At 40.3% G+C, this 18723-nt stretch overlaps 1 protein-coding gene across 3 annotated transcripts in view; it reads left to right on the top strand.

Annotated features, from left to right (window-relative positions):
* Positions 1 to 18723, top strand: part of PRKCA (protein kinase C alpha) — a 193426-nt gene that overhangs the window by 81159 nt on the left and 93544 nt on the right. The window lies entirely within an intron of this gene.

The raw sequence follows: 18723 nt of genomic DNA, 5'->3' as shown, positions 1-18723 counted from the left end.
TTCTTCATTCATTCTGAGCCACTATTTTTATTATTATTATTTAGCCAGTCACTGACTTCAGGTAGACACTGTAGCATTCATTGATTTCACAATTTTGTTTTTCAGTGGGGAATAGAAGGTTGATTAACCTCTGTACATCTGACTCTGGAGCTTACACAACAATTTCGATAGCCTGTCTGTTAGAGTAAATGTCTTTGACCTCAGGCTTTTGGGCTTTTCAATCCAGATTTCAGTTCTGCATGCACTCAATCCTAAATCTGTTCCATACTGTTTTCTACAAAAAATTAAAACAATACACAATTATTATTATTAAAAAAAATACACAAGTATTATACACACTTCTGTACATACTTTCTCAAAAACTTGCATTTTGTATGCATTTCCCCCGATCTGCATTCTTATGCCTTCCTATGCATTGCTCTATTTTTGTACATTTTTTGTGTATGTGTAACATACATTTTGGGACACATTTTTGAACAAAACCCTCATTGCAAAATTTAGGAATGTGTGCAATCTGATTGTGAACTGTGTTCTATTTTGTGTCTATGTCTGTATCTTATCTATCTTATCTTTTTGTCTAAGTCTTGGAACTTTGGTCAGTTTGCTTTAAAAAGTGGACTGAATTTTTCATCCCTAGCTTGTAGCATGGGTTGACACCTCCTTAGGACCAGAATCAACTTTGCCTGATTCATGCTGCAGAATGGAGGGTTGCCTATGTAAATATCCCCCCCACCTAACAGGAGCTTCTGGAGAACAACCAATTAGCATGTCAGAGAGGGGAGCTATATATTCTTTTCCTGTTTGTATGGCGCATTTTTGTGCAATAGCATTCATATATACAATCTCACCTGTCCAATTGCTGGTAGAAGTGCCGGTGTCTCAAAAAATAATAATTCATGGCTTGATTCCTTTGCACATATAAACTGGCAGTGTGTTTCCTTACTATGGAACCTTTGTGGTAGGGACCATTTTGTTTTGCCTGTCTGGATTGGATTGCATGGTTAGAGTGTCTTTGATAATCACATGCTCCTAAAGAACTGAGGTTCCTCTGTGTGTTTTGTAATTACTTTTTGTTTTTATTTTATGTAAACAAAGTGCAGACATATATTTGATTTCAAAATGAAGACAGGCTAAGGAAGGGACAACAATTTGCTGCTCATAATGATATCCATTGAAGATTATCTAATGCTGAGATCTTCTTTTTAAAATCCCCTAGTAGTGTTAAGTTTCATTACTTTCTGACTTTTATTTTATTTTATTTTCCTCTTTCATTCTAAGGTGTCCTGAGAATTTACTGGAAAGGCTTGCTGAAAATAATCTCTAATAATTGAATAGATGTGTGGCTTCTAAAGTTGTTTTCAAACTGCTTCTCCTCACTCAGCAATACGCTTTTGAAACATTAGAGTTTCAAAAGCAGTTTAAAATAATGTGAGGACTGCTATATCGACACTCATATCTCAAGAGGCCCTCTGAATCATGGCTAAAGAGATTTTGGTATTCTGATATATTTTTCTGGGATGACTTTATAAAGCTCCCTTGTGTGAATGAGTTCAAATGGTAACAAATAGACCTAAAATTAAGCACATTATTCTATATTTTCTGTTCAAAAGTGCCTTTTGGCAAGTAGTTTCATTACAGGACACTCTTTGTAGAAGTTACAAAGATAATCTTAGATACATTTGTTGAAATTAAAATGCCATGGAAAAGGAGGGTGGATGGATGTATACGACATATATAATTTTAGCTCAGCTGCAGTTAGTAGAATGACTCCAATCTCCTCAGCAATTCATTACTGTAGTCTTCAAGTTGTGAATTGGATCAACTGATTACCTCCCATTGTAAGGGATTCTATGTTCTATATAATTCTGGCCTAAGAAATGGTATTTATAACTGAAAGACACATTTAAAACTGATCATTTCAATCCCCTTCAACAGACTTCTGATGAACAAAGACTAGAAAGAACCATTTGCCCTTTGGAAATTAGAGAGACTAGCTATTTCTCAACTTTAAAAAAAAAAAATTGGAAATGACTCTTCATTTCAGAGTCATTTCAGAGGAGTATAGCTATGTATAACTAGAACTCTCCATACTCTTGGAGATAATGTTGGCTTGCCAGGTTTTCTCTCCAGTTATTGAACACCCTTACCTTTTGTTACCAGTTTTTCAGCTGAAAACTAGCAGGGACAGTTCTTTCATGCCAGTAGCTAAATGGCTGGCATGTGAAAAGCAACGTTGGAATGGATGCAACACCAGTACATTCATTCCAACATTTTTCCATCCTAAGGAAGTGTATATTTTATATGCATGGCATATCAAATATACATCACATATACATATGTTTACAGTTTTCACTGCTCTCATTTTGGTTCTCAGAATTTAAGGAATGCATGGGAACTGTGTGCTACTGGCTTGTCATGCCTATTTACATGTAACAATAATAATTTTATCCTCAAGTAAACTACACTAAGTGTGCTTTATTAGATTTAGCTTCCTTGATCAAGTACTTCACTTCAAACACTTTTGAAATTTTGTAAAATTACCACTGTATATTTTTTAAAAAGTTCCATTCTTTAAATATAATATAAAACCAGATCTCCATATAGGGCAGCAAAAATGTTTCTCGAAATTCCCTCCCAGAAAACTTATGTTACAAGTGGTGTGGCAAGTCATTAGCTTCCCTCACGGCTGCAGCAGATTCAGTGATGTCACACATCTTGAGGTAGCTTCTATCACAGTTGCAAGAGATTCACTTATGTCACAAATCTTGTTTCTTAGAGGGTTGTGATGGCATGTTGAAGATGACTACAACCACAAGGAAAGCTTTCACAAGTGACTTGCCTCCACATAGTTCCATTTCAAGTGCATATTTGCATATTCATATTTTCTATCAAGAATTGGCCCCGATGGGAATTCTGTCATGGACCAGTTCATGTCTCATAAGCATTGTTTTGAAATCATAGCCACATCTTTCCCCTTTGACATTTTAAATTAGTAGTTCTGTATGCAAACTCTTTCTAGTTTTAAAGTTGGGGGTTTGCAAAGGGTCTCTAAAATTTGCCCCAGTTCCTTTTTAAGTAGCATTTAAAGAATTAGTTGTTGTTGTTTCATAAAGTTATAAAAGGCATCGTGCAGTTGATTAACTTTATAGCTGTTTAAAGAGGTGGGGGGAATCCTGAATGTACCTTCATGTGAGCCACACTGCAATCTGCTGTGGTACTAGATTGTGGAGAATTTTTTATTTCCTGTGCCAAAACATATTGTCAGGTCTGTAGGGGGGCTGCTTGCAAGTAAACAGCCAGGACTCCGACCTGTCTTTTCCAGGTTTTATTTAGTGCAACTATGTACAGTTCAGAGTTCCAAAGTTCATGACTGTCAGTCACTCACAGATTCCGTGAGTGGGTTCTTCCTGTCCCGTCCCCCAGCATAAGAATTTTGACACCCCCAGTCTCCTCCTCCTTTCCTTACATTTGACTCCCTGGCAAAAACTAGGCGGCGGAAGCTGCACGTATGTTTCCCTATCAGCCTGCCTGGGAGTGGTGCTCGGGCTCACAGTATCCTCTGTGAGCCTTTGCCTCCCTTTGCCCCTCCTTTCCCCCTCTGTTTCGCCCGGAGTCTTCGCTCTCACCAGTCCCCGATGTGGTGTTACTGCTCAGCAAAGTCGGAGGCTCCCTGTACGCTTCTGCCTCCCTCCCCCATTTCGATGGCAGTACCCTGACACATATCAACAGATCATCTTGTATACTAATGTCATATGAGTATTTGTGCATATATTTAGCACTGTATACATAAGGACTACGGGACACGGGTGGCGCTGTGGGTTAAACCACAGAGCCTAGGACTTGCCGATCAGAAGGTTGGTGGTTCGAATCCCTGCGACGGGGTGAGCTCCCGTTGCTCGGTCCCTGCTCCTGCCAACCTAGCAGTTCGAAAGCATGTCAAAGTGCAAGTAGATAAATAGGTACCGCTCTAGCGGGAAGGTAAACAACGTTTCCGTGCGCTGCTCTGGTTCGCCAGAAGCAGCTTAGTCATGCTGGCCACATGACCCGGAAGCTGTACACCGGCTCCCTCGGCCAATAAAGCGAGATGAGCACCGCAACCCCAGAGTCAGCCACGACTGGACCTAATGGTCAGGGGTCCCTTTACCTTTACCTTTACATAAGGACTATGACTAGATACAATTTATATGGAATTCCTAGAATATCAGTTTTTGGCTTTCTTGAATCCTGCTGAAGATCAAATGGAAATTTTGTAACTGTGGAATGAGCCCAGGGGTTGCATACCCCTTTCCCTGTCCTTCTCAGGCACAGCCATGAGGAAGAGACTGGAAGCTTCCACTTTTGGTTTCAGTTAACCACAATTTAGTATTGCATATGCAATTAGTGCTAAAGTTTGTTGAAACAAGCCTGTTTCTTAACCCATGGTTTGAAGTTGGCTTTTTCCAAAGAAAGCATTGTTAAGATAAGTCAGAGTTTACTTGGTTCATCAAATAGAGCAAATGTGATTAATCAAATGCTGTTTCACACTCTTTTTCGGGGGGTGTGTGTGTACAAATTAACCCTAGACTTGCTTAAGCTTTTTTCTGTCATGATAAACAATGCATTGCTTCCAAAAGCAGCCTGACAGGTTCAGAAACTGTTAGTTTCCCCTTTTTTATTTTTTTTTTTTTTTATTTTTTTTTTTTGTCACTGCATTAAAGTTGCTTTATTTTTTTTTTTAAACAATTTATTGGGTTTTACAATAGAAATAAACATAATAAACAGTGTAGCATTTATCTTAACATAATTTCACATTTTCTTTGGACTTCCTCACATCTCCCTCTCCCACTTTCATCGTTATAACATTTTGTCAGCAATTTATTATCTTATTTGCATTCTTATATCCCTTCTATGTTTCATAATCTTCTAGTTCTCAAAAGGGGTTATATTTTCACAATCTTACTTATTTTCATTAAAATCCTCTAAATTTAGTGGTGCTCAGTTATTTTGATCTAGCATCCTGTTTAGCATTCACTCAAATTACAATATTTTTGTAAATAATTCTTAAATTTCTTCCAATCCTCCTCAGTCCTCTCTTCTCCCAGGTCACGAATTCTGCCGGTCATCTCAGCCAGTTCCATGTAGTCTATCAGTTGCATCTGCCATTCTTCCAGTGTGGGTAGATCTTGAGTTTTCCAATGTTTTGCGAGAAGTATCCTTGCTGCTGTTGTTGCATACATAAAAAATGTCTGGTCCTTCTTTACCACCCCTTGGCCGACAATACCCAAAAGGAAAGCCTCTGGTTTCTTAGTGAAGGTATATTTAAATACCTTTTTCAATTCATTATAAATCATTTCCCAGAACGCCTTCACTTTAGGGCAAGTCCACCAGAGGTGGAAGAACGTTCCCTCACACTCTTTACATTTCCAACACTTATTGTCAGTCAGGTGGTAAATTTTTGCAAGTTTGACTGGGGTCATATACCATCTATAAATCATTTTCATTACATTTTCTTTCAAAGCGTTACATGCAGTAAATTTCAATCCAATACTCCACAACCTTTCCCAGTCCTCAAACATGATATTATACCCAATGTCCTGTGCCCACCTTATCATAGCCGATTTAACCGTTTCATCTTGTGTATTCCATTTTAACAGCAAGTTATACATCCTTGAAAGTACCTTAGTCTTTGGTTCTAACAATTCTGTTTCTAGTTTCGATTTCTCCACCTGGAACCCTAGTTTCTTGTCATTTTTAAAAACTTCTTTAATCTGAGCGTAATGTAACCAGTCTCGCACTTTGTCTTTCATTTTCTCCAAACTCTGCAATTTCCAGTTATCTCCATCCTTTTCTAGTATTTCCCAATATTTTGGCCATTTAGTGTTAGTTTCCCCTTCAAGGCACTTGTACAAACGCAAGTTATATGATTTATACCGCCAAATATTTTAATGTCCCTTTATTTCTCTACCGTACAATAAGAATAAATGAAGGGGAAAGAGCTGGGAACGACTGCTTTTACTTCAGCAAAATTTGTGACTTTGTGGAAAATGCACTTATTTATGTATGCTAATTTATGCATGAATTTGTTTCTGGGTACCATCAACATTAAAGAGAATAGAATGTCTGTGCCTATTTCCCTGCACTAGCCTCAGCACTAGCTCATACTTTCTAATGGATCCCTTTGGGGGTTGGAGAGTATATATTTTAAGGAACATGGGCTCAAATGTGAAATTCAAAATTACTGTTAGCTACCAGCAACACTTGGGGTTAAATCTATATATGCATATATATTGATTGCAACATTGATATAACATGGTTTTAGAACTCTGAGGACACATGGCAACTTGTGGAAAGATGCATTTGTTTAAAAACCGAATGTTTAAACAGACATTTGGTGCTTATGTTGTGGTGGTGGGGGGATCGTTGAATGTTTGTTGCTCCTTGTATAAATAAGTGAAAACAATGAAATACTTTGAAGTGGGAAAGGAGTAGCCTAAACTGTGTGGGAGGGTCTACTTGGTTATTTCAGTACTGTCTATGGATTTCTGGATTCTATACACTCCGAACCAATAAAATATATATCTACACACACACACACACACACAGAGAGAGAGAGAGAGAGAGAGAGAGAGAGAGAGAGAAGTTTCCAGAAAAGGAGAGGAATGAGGGACATTTTGTAAGATGCTCGTCCTTCATTTTTTTCTGTGAGAGAATTCACATACTGGTTTCTGGTGAATGGAAACTCACTTAAAATAATGCTGGACAAGTGAGATCTGCCCATTAAGAAAGCTGTCTCTAATAAGTCATTTTTAGTGGGAAGCTTTCCAAACTCTGTTGAAATTCAGCTGTAACAGTAAGCCTGTGGGAATTGAACTGTAAAAGGTTACAAGGATCAACAGGCAATAAGAATTCATACACATCTTGCATTTGCCTGGGCATTTTTACAAAAGAAATATTAGTTTCATCCTAGGCACCAGAAAAATATGCCATATTAAAGTCAGAAACCTTTGCTAAACTGTCCTTAATATTAATGGAACAGTCTAGTATCCATGCAGTAATCCTGCCTACCTGTCTTCAGAAACATGCTGAAATTCTATGGCATTGGGGTCTCCTTTTGGAAAGGAACAAATCTAAAAGTCCTTTAGTACATAACTAGTTCCACAATTCTGTGGGTCTTGTCTCTTAATTCCATGGCAATGATAAATCCATGTAAGAATATGCACCATTATTTGTTTCCAGTATTGCCTCTTATCTTTGTCACAGGAAGTTGCCAGTTCAGCTTTTTGTTCTGAGCCCTTACAGAGAACCGTTTGGCAAAACAACAAATCAATACTATACCATACATTTGCATTTTGACCTGTATAAACATTATTGCCTGTTATTGTATCCAAAAATCTAAATCAGGGGTGGTCAGCATGGTACCCTCCTGTTTCTATTGGACTGCAGCTCTCATCATCTTCAACCAGATTGGCCCGTGGTTCAGGATAATGGGAGCTGTAATTCAACATGTGATGGGCGTTGTGATAGTTACCCCTATCTAAATGTGACCTGCTTTCATTGAGTGCAGATATTTTCAGTGCAGCACAGAAGCAAGAACATCTATCAAGTTACACACATGGTTGTCTTAGTAAAGGTATTGAGAGAAAGGACTTAGCAAAGGCATGCTTAAGCTTCACTGAAATGAAGAATGCTTAATTGTATGCTAGAAATACATCCCAGTGTCAGGAGGGATATTTGTTCATAGTACACTGCTGTGAAAAAGAAAACTCATCCTGACATTGGAACACAGTCTAGCATACAATTAAGTATTCTTAAATCCCACTAATTTCTGAAAGATTTCGGTACACCTAATTATGAGGTGGATTGGCCCTATAATCAGTTGGAGGTAAGGGCAATGCAGAATGTGGAGCCCTTAATAGTGTAACTGAGTAAGTGTAATCCTCCTTGAGGAAATATAGCTAGGTTTTTTATATATTAGCAGTGCAAAATACTTTAAAGAACTCTTCAGGAGAGTTCTGGCCACTTCACTATAACTGCTAACATTATTTGTCATTTATAGTTTTCAATGTGTAAAAAAACCTGCAGTGTTGGGAATACATCTTGATTTGCAGGGTGATATAGTGGTTAGTCTTGCCAACAAAGGTCCATATAGTAGTGATGTATGGAAGTGAAAGCTGGACCATAAAGAAGGCTGATCGCCAAAGAATTGATGCTTTTGAATTATGGTGCTGGAGGAGACTCTTGAGAGTCCCATGGACTGCAAGAAGATCAAACCGAAGGAAATCAGCCCTGAGTGCTCACTGGAAGGACAGATCCTGAAGCTGAGGCTCCAATACTTTGGCCACCTCATGAGAAGAGAAGACTTCCTGGAAAAGACCCTGATGTTGGGAAAGATGGAGGGCACAAGGAGAAGGGGACGACAGAGGACAAGATGGTTGGACAGTGTTCTCGAAGCTACCAGCATGAGTTTGACCAAACTGCGTGAGGCAGTGGAAGACAGAAGTGCCTGGCGACGAAGAGTTGGACACGACTAAACGACTAAACAACAACAACAACATCATCATAGTGATTAGGGTACTGGTTTAAAGGTGGAGCAATTGGGGCTCACAACTCCTCAGCCTTTAAGCTTACTGTAGATCAGGGTTTCCCAAACTTGGGTCTCCAACTGTTTTTGGACTACAGTTCCCATCATCCCTGAACACTGATCTTGCTAGCTAGGGATGATGGGAGTTGTAGTCCAAAAACAGCTGGAGACCCAAGTTTGGGAAACACTGCTACAGATGATGTTCAGCTAAGTCCTTTGGTCTGTCACAGGACTGTTGAGGGATGAAAGTGGCAGAGAGGGGAAAGCATGATAATCTCATGAGGTCCTTGGTGGAAGGGCAGAGGGCTTCCTCAAAGCTGAGGAAATGTGAAGAGAGTTTTAACAGCACTTCTTCTACTTCAGTTGGGTGTCTGAATATTTGGGTATGTAGTAGAACAAGAATGTGTTAAGGCATAAAACACAGCTCATTAAAAACCAGCAATAAGAAATTTAAAACTGCTGAAATCAAGTATAAAATGCATACATCTCCTTTCATCTGCAGATGCCTATACTGTATTGAATCAAAGTCCTTCCATGTTTTCAGTGTCCAGCCAAGTTGGAACTTTATAGTGTTTGAGTTATAGCTTATTTTCATTGTTGAAAATATAAGAAGACTATTGAGTTTCTTCCCAGCAGAACTTGGAGAGGACAAGTTTCCCCCCCATGACTTGATATTGTGTAACCATTTTATACTTTCTCACAAAGAGTTCAAAATACATTGGGCATTTGTGGAAATACAAAATCAGTTTTTCGATAAATATTAAATAAATAAATAAATTTTCTCCTTTTATCATTTTTCTGCTATGTAGTACAGCCCCGTGTCTGCAGTCTGTGGGTTTATGTGAAATTATATGGCTTCCCCAAACCACTGAGAACCGAGCTAAGTTTATGTAAACAAACTTGAAATAAACATATATCATAGAAGAGGGAAAGAGACACATAAAATTCCTTTCACATGAATCCTGTTCTTATACTGATGCCGTTAAACGTGTCAGATTTTAATGTAGTGGGCGTCTTGTGACACATGAACAAATCTTCCAGATTAAAACAAGCCCACTAAATCAAGATTTGGCGGTGATGATATGTTGAAGTGAATGAAATATGTTCTAAATATTTTTGCAGGGGTCCAAACTTTAAAACTGTATTCTGCGTACCAACTCAATTTTGGCTCATTGATTCCTGTACCAACTGAAATGGGCTACGAAGAAAGGGGAGAAAGAAAAAGCTTTAAATATTGGAGGATTCCACAGACCTATTTATAAAACAACACTTATGCCTTCTTCCTGTTGCGTGCCACGATTGCATGGCTCAAATATCTATAATTTAATTTCAACCCTCTCTTTATTTTCCCAGGAAGCAATAGTAATTTAGGATAATCCCAGATTTAAATGTGATTGAAATGTATGATCTGTTAAATTGGAGTGTAGGCGTTTTCTATTGGTCTTTAAAATTCATTATTTGTATTTGCACTTCTGAATGTATTTTCTACACACCTCTTGCCCCCTGCCCCAAACACTCCATGCCCTATAGATTTATTTGTACACAAAAAATATTGGAATAAAATTGTGGTTCAGTTACTGATAACTGGCAGTCATGTGAACAATGGTTGTGATGAAGATAGGAAACATCCTTTCGGCAAGAAACATATTCTCATGATTTAAGGTAAAGGTGAAGGGACCCCTGACCATTAGGTCCAGTCGTAGCCGACTCTGGAGTTGCGGCACTCATCTCGCTTCTGGGTCATGTGGCCAGCATGACTAAGCCGCTTCTGGCGAACCAGAGCAGCGCACGGAAACGCCTTTTACCTTCCCACCGGAGTGGTTCCTATTTATCTACTTGCACTTTGACGTGCTATCGAACTGCTAGGTTGGCAGGAGCAGGGACTGAGCAACGGGAGCTCACCCCGTTGCGGGGATTCGAACCGCCGACCTTCCGATCGGCAAGTTCTAGGCTCTGTGGTTTAACCCACAGCACCACCCGCGTCCCATATACTCATGATTTAGCCATAGGATAATTGAACCTATGGAAGGGTAATGGGATGAAGCTGGCTTGGCCTGATGCTTCCCCATCCCCAGTCTTTATTCTCAGTGTAAGAGCTCTGTATCCCTATTGTTGTACATGTGTTCACAAACCCAAATGTTCCTGAATGTGCATTCAAGTCTTGCATGCCTACCACCCTTTCTCACTTTACACTGACTTCACGGATGATGAATGTAGCACCGATGAACACATGCAGGTTGGAGGTCAATGCAGGCACAACAGTCCCGCTCTCTTTGACATGCTCATTGTGCATTTGACTGGATCATGAGAAGAGGACATCAGCTGTATCTGTCAGCTGGCCCGTGGGCCACCTATTTCTAAACAAGGTTATGCATAGAATTGAATTCAGTTTGGTAGTGCCCAGTATTTTTCCAAAATGACAAATACAGTGGTACCTCGGGTTAAGTACTTAATTTGTTCCGGAGGTCCGTTCTTAACCTGAAACTGTTCTTAACCTGAAGCACCACTTTAGCTAATGGGGGCCTCCTGCTGCCGCTGCGGCGCTAGAGCATGATTTCTGTTCTCATCCTGAAGCAAAGTTCTTAACCCGAGGTACTAGTTTCTGGGTTAGCGGAGTCTGTAAGCTGAAGCGTATGTAACCTGAAGCGTATGTAACCCGAGGTACCACTGTATGTCAGAGAGAGGGCTGAGTGGGCCTATTGGGGTGAGGGAGTTCCATAGATTGGGCACAGCCACTAAGAAGGTCATCACCACAGATTTCTCATGGGTTTCTGTCTAATCCTTGTCACTCTCCTTAGCCTGTGCCCTTCACTTTCCTGGCTTTGCCCCGTCCTCAAACACTTTTTCCTGCCTGAATTGAGTTTTTCAACTGTGATGATGCTTCTTGGAATCATAGAGTTATAGAGTTGGAAGGGACCCCCCCCCAGCCTCCTGCAATTGTCTGCCTGGATGGGGAGCTATGTAGGTATATGTAGAAACATGACATGCACATGGCTGAAATTAAGTCTTCTACAGTGGTGCCTCGCAAGACGAAATTAATTCGTTCTGCGAGGTTTTTCTTCTTGCGAATTTTTCGTCTTGCGAAGCATGGTTTCCCAAAGTCTTCAAAATCACCAAAGTCTTCAAAAACCTCAAGAAAGGCTACCACACCGCGTGCTATGAGTTGCTCCTCGAAGTCACCCTGGGTATTAACGGTTTTAAGAAAAAGGAAGCAAACTTGCAAGACGTTTTCGTTTTTTTCGTTTTTCGTCTTGCGAAGCAAGCCCATAGGGAAATTCGTCTTGCGAAGCAACTCAAAAAAGAAAAACTCTTTCGTCTTGCGAGTTTTTCGTCTTGCGAGGCATTCGTCTTGCGAGGTACCACTGTACTGTACAAAGCTGAGAGTTGCAGCTACCCTTCTGCCTTCATTTGCCTCTGGCCACCATCACCACTAGCATGCAGTTCCTGGAAGGTTGCCTATTACGGCGTATACTTTTGGGGTTGAAAAAAGGCTCCTCAGGTCCTGCTCCAGAGATTATGGAAACCCTTCATGATACAGTGGCGCCAAGGGAATGAAATCAGTGTATCCTCCAAAAACCCACAGAGGTAATAAGAGTTCAGGCTTCAATGCAAGAATTAAATCTTCCACAAGGATCTCTTGAATTTCTCATGCTTTACATCTTCTAAAGTCAATAATTGTATTACACATTTCTGAAGGGAGTGAGTCAGAGGAAATATTTGTCATTCATTTACTTATTTAGATATTCAGATTAGAGAATAATCTTTGTACTAAACTAGGAATTATAAAAGCAGAATAACATGCTGATCCATGCTAAGCTTTATGTGTGGGTACAATGAGCAGTTCATATCCCCCCCCCCATTAATCCTTATTGAAGCATTAATTTGAATTAGTTATGTTTAATTTATTTCTACTTTGCTATAAATACCCTAAAACTAAACAATCTCACCCACCATCTTTAATATAGGCTTGCCCAAAGACCCTAATGAACCCGTTCATATGTCATGAATTTTAATACACCGCAGAGAGCTATGCTACTGTGTTTGTTCAGGACACCTATCTAAAATGTCTGGCATGCCATGTTTAGGGAGTAAGCCCTCTCCAAATGCAAATGACTAAGAGGGAATTAACTATGGAGTTAGGGCAGCCTTTCCCCTCTCTGCTCCCTGGCTCTGTTCTGCTGGATGACACAATGCTGTCAGCACACTGAAGCTGTCCCGCCAGCAGATTTACCAAGATACACAGAAGCACGGTGTGCATAATTTAAGAAACTTTAATCTAGGTAGCAGATTGCCCTTGTAAGGTATTCAGGAGGGAGAAACAGATGGAAGTGAGTACTCTTCAAGAAAATGGGTTTTGTTGAGATAGAAAACTGGGCAATTTATAGGTTAACTCTTGAAGATTATCTTGTATAGAAAGAGGAGGTAGAGGAGTGAGTAGTGAGTTGGCAATGAGCACAAGGCAGGTGCACAGTAATGCTTTAGCACTGGGGTGATAGTGAATGCTGGCAAGCGGTAAATAGGGAAAGGATAAGTTCCTCTATGATCTGTCTGAAAATACACCAAACACAGAGGGAGCAAAGGCCCTTAGGGTTGAATAATTTAAAAACAAGGCAGGAGGAGTCAGCATTCCTGGGCCCAAGGCAAGGCGCTACTGTCTGAGGATATCTGAATGAAGGAATGCAGGGAACGAAGATTGAAGTTGCAAGAGTCAGCGTGCCCCAGCAAGACTGTTATGCTCATGGGGTACATCAGGGATCTTGAATGAAGGTGGTTGTGCTTCAATGCTAATGGAAAAGTCACACAAGAACTCAGGGCTCCAAGTATCCAGTTGACGTGATATAAGCCCCCTTCATGCATTAAATGCATGGAGGAATCACGCAACTAGCTTCAGGGTTGAACTAGACGTTTCTGAAAGAGAAAATGCAAAACTCCAAGGAGAAAGATCTATCAGTCTAACATACAGGCTATCCTAAATTCTGTCCAGCATGATTTTCAAAAGGATGAGCTTTGTTTATGCTTATGAGTTCAGACTGTTCCTTAGAATTCTGATTTAGCTTCAAGGCCATTTCTCACTGAAATATAGCTCATTATAATAAGCTAAACATCATGATCGGATATTCAGTTACTTCTTTGCCTTAGAAATTCAGAGTATGGCAACGGAAACCCGGGGTTATTAATCTCAGTGAACTAGGGAAAATAGTGTCCTGTACAGTATTTGGATTGGAATTCTTGTAACAAAGATGTGTTTTCTAAGAAAATAGAGGGAACTAAGGCATCAGCAGCTATGCAAAAATAGATTTTGGCTGAACGTGAACATCACCTTTCAAGAAAGATCCCTAAAAGTGCCAGAACTATAATTAACTCCAGATGTGACTATACAATTGTATGGGACCTTCAGTTGCTCTGAGATGCTACAGATGCTGCAGCTGTATTCAGTAGTTTAAATCTGTGCTTGTGTGGGAAGGGAAATGCCCCTTTTGGTAAATTAAGGATGGTATTTTTAAAAAGTAAGCTCTTTTTTGGCAGGGGGTGCTGCCGGTCTTCTGTCTGGTGTGAAGTTAAAGTTAACAGACTTTATAACAAAAACAGAAATAAAATATCATCTATACTAGTAACTGGGATGCGGGTGGTGCTGTGGGTTAAACTACAGAGCCTAGGACTTGCCGATCAGAAGGTTGGCGGTTCGAATCCCCACGATGGGGTGAGCTCCCGTTGCTCAGTCCCTGCTCCTGCCAACCTAGCAGTTCGGAAGCACGTCAAAGTGTAAGTAGATAAATAGGTACCGCTCCGGCGGGAAGGTAAACGGTGTTTTCATGCACTGCTCTGGTTTGCCAGAAGCTGCTTAGTCATGCTGGCCACATGACCCGGAAGCTGTACGCCGGCTCCCTCGGCCAATAAAGCGAGATAAACCCCAGAGTCAGTCACGGCGGGACCTAATGGTCAGGGGTCCCTTTACCTTTATACTAGCAACTGAGTGTATACTCAGTTACTAGTATAGTTGAAAAGTTGGTTTTTGCAGTTTGAATTAATTTTAAGACCCTAGTAACTGTCCTGCTGGTTCAGATCTATGTTTACCTAATCCAGGAGTCACCAATCTTTTTAGGTTAGTGGGCACATTTTGAAATTTATTTGTGGTTACTGTTTTTTTTTTAAAATACTGTGTTTTTCTGTGTATAACATGTACCCATTAATAAGTCAACCCCTATTGAGCCAATCACTCTACAGCCTGCCCGCCACTGCAAATAACACACATCGCCGCGGCCACCAATTGTCTGCACACTCGCCACAAAAGGCTCGCCACAAGAACGCTTGCCACAAAAGCACTCGACTCAACCACACCAGATTGCACGTATGCCTCGTCACTGCTGTCAATTGACTGCCCAATTGCCGCAGCCAATCGTCAGTTGTCCTTGCCACAGCAACCAATCATATGCCGAATCGCCACTGCCGATTTCCTACTGGATGCTGCCACCAATCGCCTGTCTCCCCCCTCTCCCCGCTGTCCATGTATAAGATGACCCACAATTTTTGCCTATTATTTCTAAGGAAAAAATAGCAGCTTATACACTGAAAAATATGGTGTATCTCGCTTTATAGCCGTAAGAGAAAGTAGAAAAAGTGTTGTGAGAGTCAACTGCTAAATGGCTGCAGAACACTACATGGCTGCTTTGGAGCTGTGGCTTAACACTTCTCAAAAAACAAAAAAAAGAGACAGGATCACAAAATGGTGCTAACGTTCCATTTGGGAGGGGGGGAAAGGATCTACTTACCTACCACTCACTCACAGAGAGAGTAGTTATTTGCAGCTCTTCTCTGTTTAGAATGGAAGGGAGAATAGTTGACCACTCCTGGCAACCAGTGAAATGTGGCCATGTTTAAGGGGGTGTGTTCAGCTTCAGAGATGCCAAACCAGGGCAGGTGGGAGTAGATAATGGTAGCATGTTCTGTAGATGCTTGTAGAGCATGCAGAAAAATATATTTGCAGCCAATGTTTTGCTCTCCATCTTGAAGTATGGGCTAATAGTTTGTAGTTTGTCATTTCCGCTCTATAAGCTACCTGTTGACCTTCAGACCGTCTTACTATGTATACTTTTTAAAAAAATAACAACCAGCATTATAACTTAAATGGAATACCTCTTCAACACTGTTGTCTTAATAATTGTTGAACCCTTACAATAATTTAAGGAAAATGTGCATTTAAATACATTTAAAATTATCATTGCACATCAAAATTAAGGTGAAAAAGAGCCCTTTAATGTTCAAGATAGGAAAGCATGCACACTCCTTTCTGCTAACCGTACAGTGTTTTATCTCTCCTGAATCTCTGCCTATGTCATGCTGTTGTTGCCAAGGAAACTGATCTGTGACAAGCTTTATTATGCAGTATAACAGACTTCCTGAGATAGAGAAATCTTTCAGATCTTAATACTGCTAGCAGAGCTTCCTATAGAGACCCCACACCCTCCAGATAAGCCCTCTAAAACTTTTGCCTAATGGTTCTTGTTAGGGTAATCTAGCACCCTTGTCGACATATAAGGTTGTAATAGTCGATTGACGCATTTAGTATCTACAGCATTAATAAGTATGACTTACATTCTCCTACTACCGACTGAGTAGTATGGAATTGGAAAAAAACAGTTTGATATAGTTTGAATATTCCACACACTTTTTTCTTCTTCCAATTTTCCCGGAAAAAAACAGCTTTGGGGGGGAAATGGAAAAACCCCTGGGTTTCCCCCCAATTTTTCCAGTTTTTTTCCAGGTCTTCCCATCTCTAGTCCCTGTTGAAATTCATTTTTTTAGCTTGGGCCCAATTGTCCAATCTGTTAAAGTTACTCTGAATACCGATTCTGTGTCATCTGCTAATTTAATGAGCATCCCCTCAATTCCTTCATTCAAGTCATTTATAAAGACGTTGAACAACGGACCCAGGACAGAACCCTGCAACACCTCACTTGTCACTTTTCCCCAGGATGACAAGGAACCATTAATGACTACTCTTTTGGTACTCAAATCCACCCAACAGTTACTTCTTTCAACCCACATTGTACCAGCTTCGTCGTGAGAATATCATGGGGGACTTTGTCAAAAGCCTTAATGAAATCAAGATAAACTATGTCCACAGCATTCCCCTGATCCACCAAACTTGTAACTCCATTAAAAAAAGAAAAAATTAGATTTCTCTGGCTTGATGAATTCTTCTATGTGAACTTTTAGCCCACTTTATTTTCAGCTATTGTGTGCCTTTTTCTCTTAGGAGGGTGCTGAATTGTCCTGACATTCTAAGATCCTGTAATATCTTGTATTTATCCAGTCATCTGCATTTTTTGTTGTTTCTCTTCTTGAGAAAGTGATTCTTAGAACTCAGTTTGTGATTCCTTGTCATTTGGATTCATTCATATTTATACTGTGTTCATTCCATATTATCCTTTGATGCCCTTGTATTCTTCTGCATGTTCTCTACCACTGCAATACATTTCCTTCCCTGTACAGATACCATTCTACAATAACGAATTGGCTAAAAATACCATGTGGAGTGTCTCTTTTAATGTGTGGATACTAAATAACTGAACATAATCAATATTTGACTCTGTTGCCATCCTGACTTGTTAAAACGATACCAAGGAAAGAAAGAAAAGCAAGAATTAGCCATATTGTAACAGATACAGTGGAACCTTGGTTTTCGAACATAATCCATTCCAGAAGTCCATTCAACTTCCAAAACGTTCGAAAACCAAGGATCAAAGGGCTATCAGCAAATTCAATGGTGGAAATGGAGAAACATGCCTTGGAAGCCGTTTGACTTCCGAGGCGCGTTCAAAAATGGAAGCATTCATTTCCAGGTTTTCTGCATTAAGTTTACGAAACGTTCGGCAGCTGAGACATTTGGAAACCAAGGTTTGTGTGTATAGGAGGAAAATATCAATGTCAACGAAAATTAATTTATTTTTTAAACTTACTTTGTATCTGACCTTCTACCCAAAGGGGCCAGGGTGGCAAAAACTTCTATGATTAAAAATAAAGCAATTAGAAATAAATAAATGAAAATGAAAAAAATTTTAAACTGTTAAAAACATCCAAAAACAATTAAAGACAACAGAATAAGGGGAAAAGAGAGGACCCAAATAATTATCGCCCAGTCAGTCTGACATCAATACCAGGGAAGATTCTGGAGCAGATCATTAAGCAAATAGTCTGTGAGCACCTAGAAAGGAATGCTGTAATCACCAATAGTCAGCATGGATTTCTGAAAAATAAGTCATGTCAGACTAACCTGATCTCGTTTTTTGACAGAATTACAAGCCTGGTAGATGAAGGGAACGCAGTGGGTGTAGCCTACCTTGATTTCAGCAAGGCATTTGACAAGGTGCCCCATGATATTCTTGTAAAGAAGCTGGTAAAATGCGGTCTTGACTATGCTACCACTCAGTGGATTTGTAACTGGCTGACTGACCGAACCCAAAGGGTGCTCATCAATGGTTCCTCTTCATCCTGGAGAAGAGTGACTAGTGGGGTGCCACAGGGTTCTGTCTTGGGCCCGGTCTTATTCAACATCTTTATCAACGACTTGGATGATGGACTCAAGGGCATCCTGATCAAATTTGCAGATGACACCAAACTGGGAGGGGTGGCTAACACCCCAGAGGACAGGATCACACTTCAAAACGACCTTGACAGATTAGAGAACTGGGCAAAAACAAACAAGATGAATTTTAACAGGGAGAAATGTAAAGTATTGCACTTGGGCAAAAAAAATGAGAGGCACAAATACAAGATGGGGGACACCTGGCTTGAGAGCAGTACATGTGAAAAGGATCTAGGAGTCTTGGTTGACCACAAACTTGACATGAGCCAACAGTGTGACGCGGCAGCTAAAAAAGCCAATGCAATTCTGGGCTGCATCAATAGGAGTATAGCATCTAGATCAAGGGAAGTAATAGTGCCACTGTATTCTGCTCTGGTCAGACCTCACCTGGAGTACTGTGTCCAGTTCTGGGCACCACAGTTCAAGAAGGACACTGACAAACTGGAACGTGTCCAGAGGAGGGCAACCAAAATGGTCAAAGGCCTGGAAACGATGCCTTATGAGGAACGGCTAAGGGAGCTGGGCATGTTTAGCCTGGAGAAGAGGAGGTTAAGGGGTGATATGATAGCCATGTTCA

This window comes from Podarcis pityusensis (assembly GCF_964106645.2).
Source record: "Podarcis pityusensis genome assembly, chromosome: 2".
Classification (NCBI taxonomy): Eukaryota; Metazoa; Chordata; class Lepidosauria; order Squamata; family Lacertidae; genus Podarcis; species Podarcis pityusensis.
This window is presented reverse-complemented; position numbering and strand designations above follow the sequence as displayed.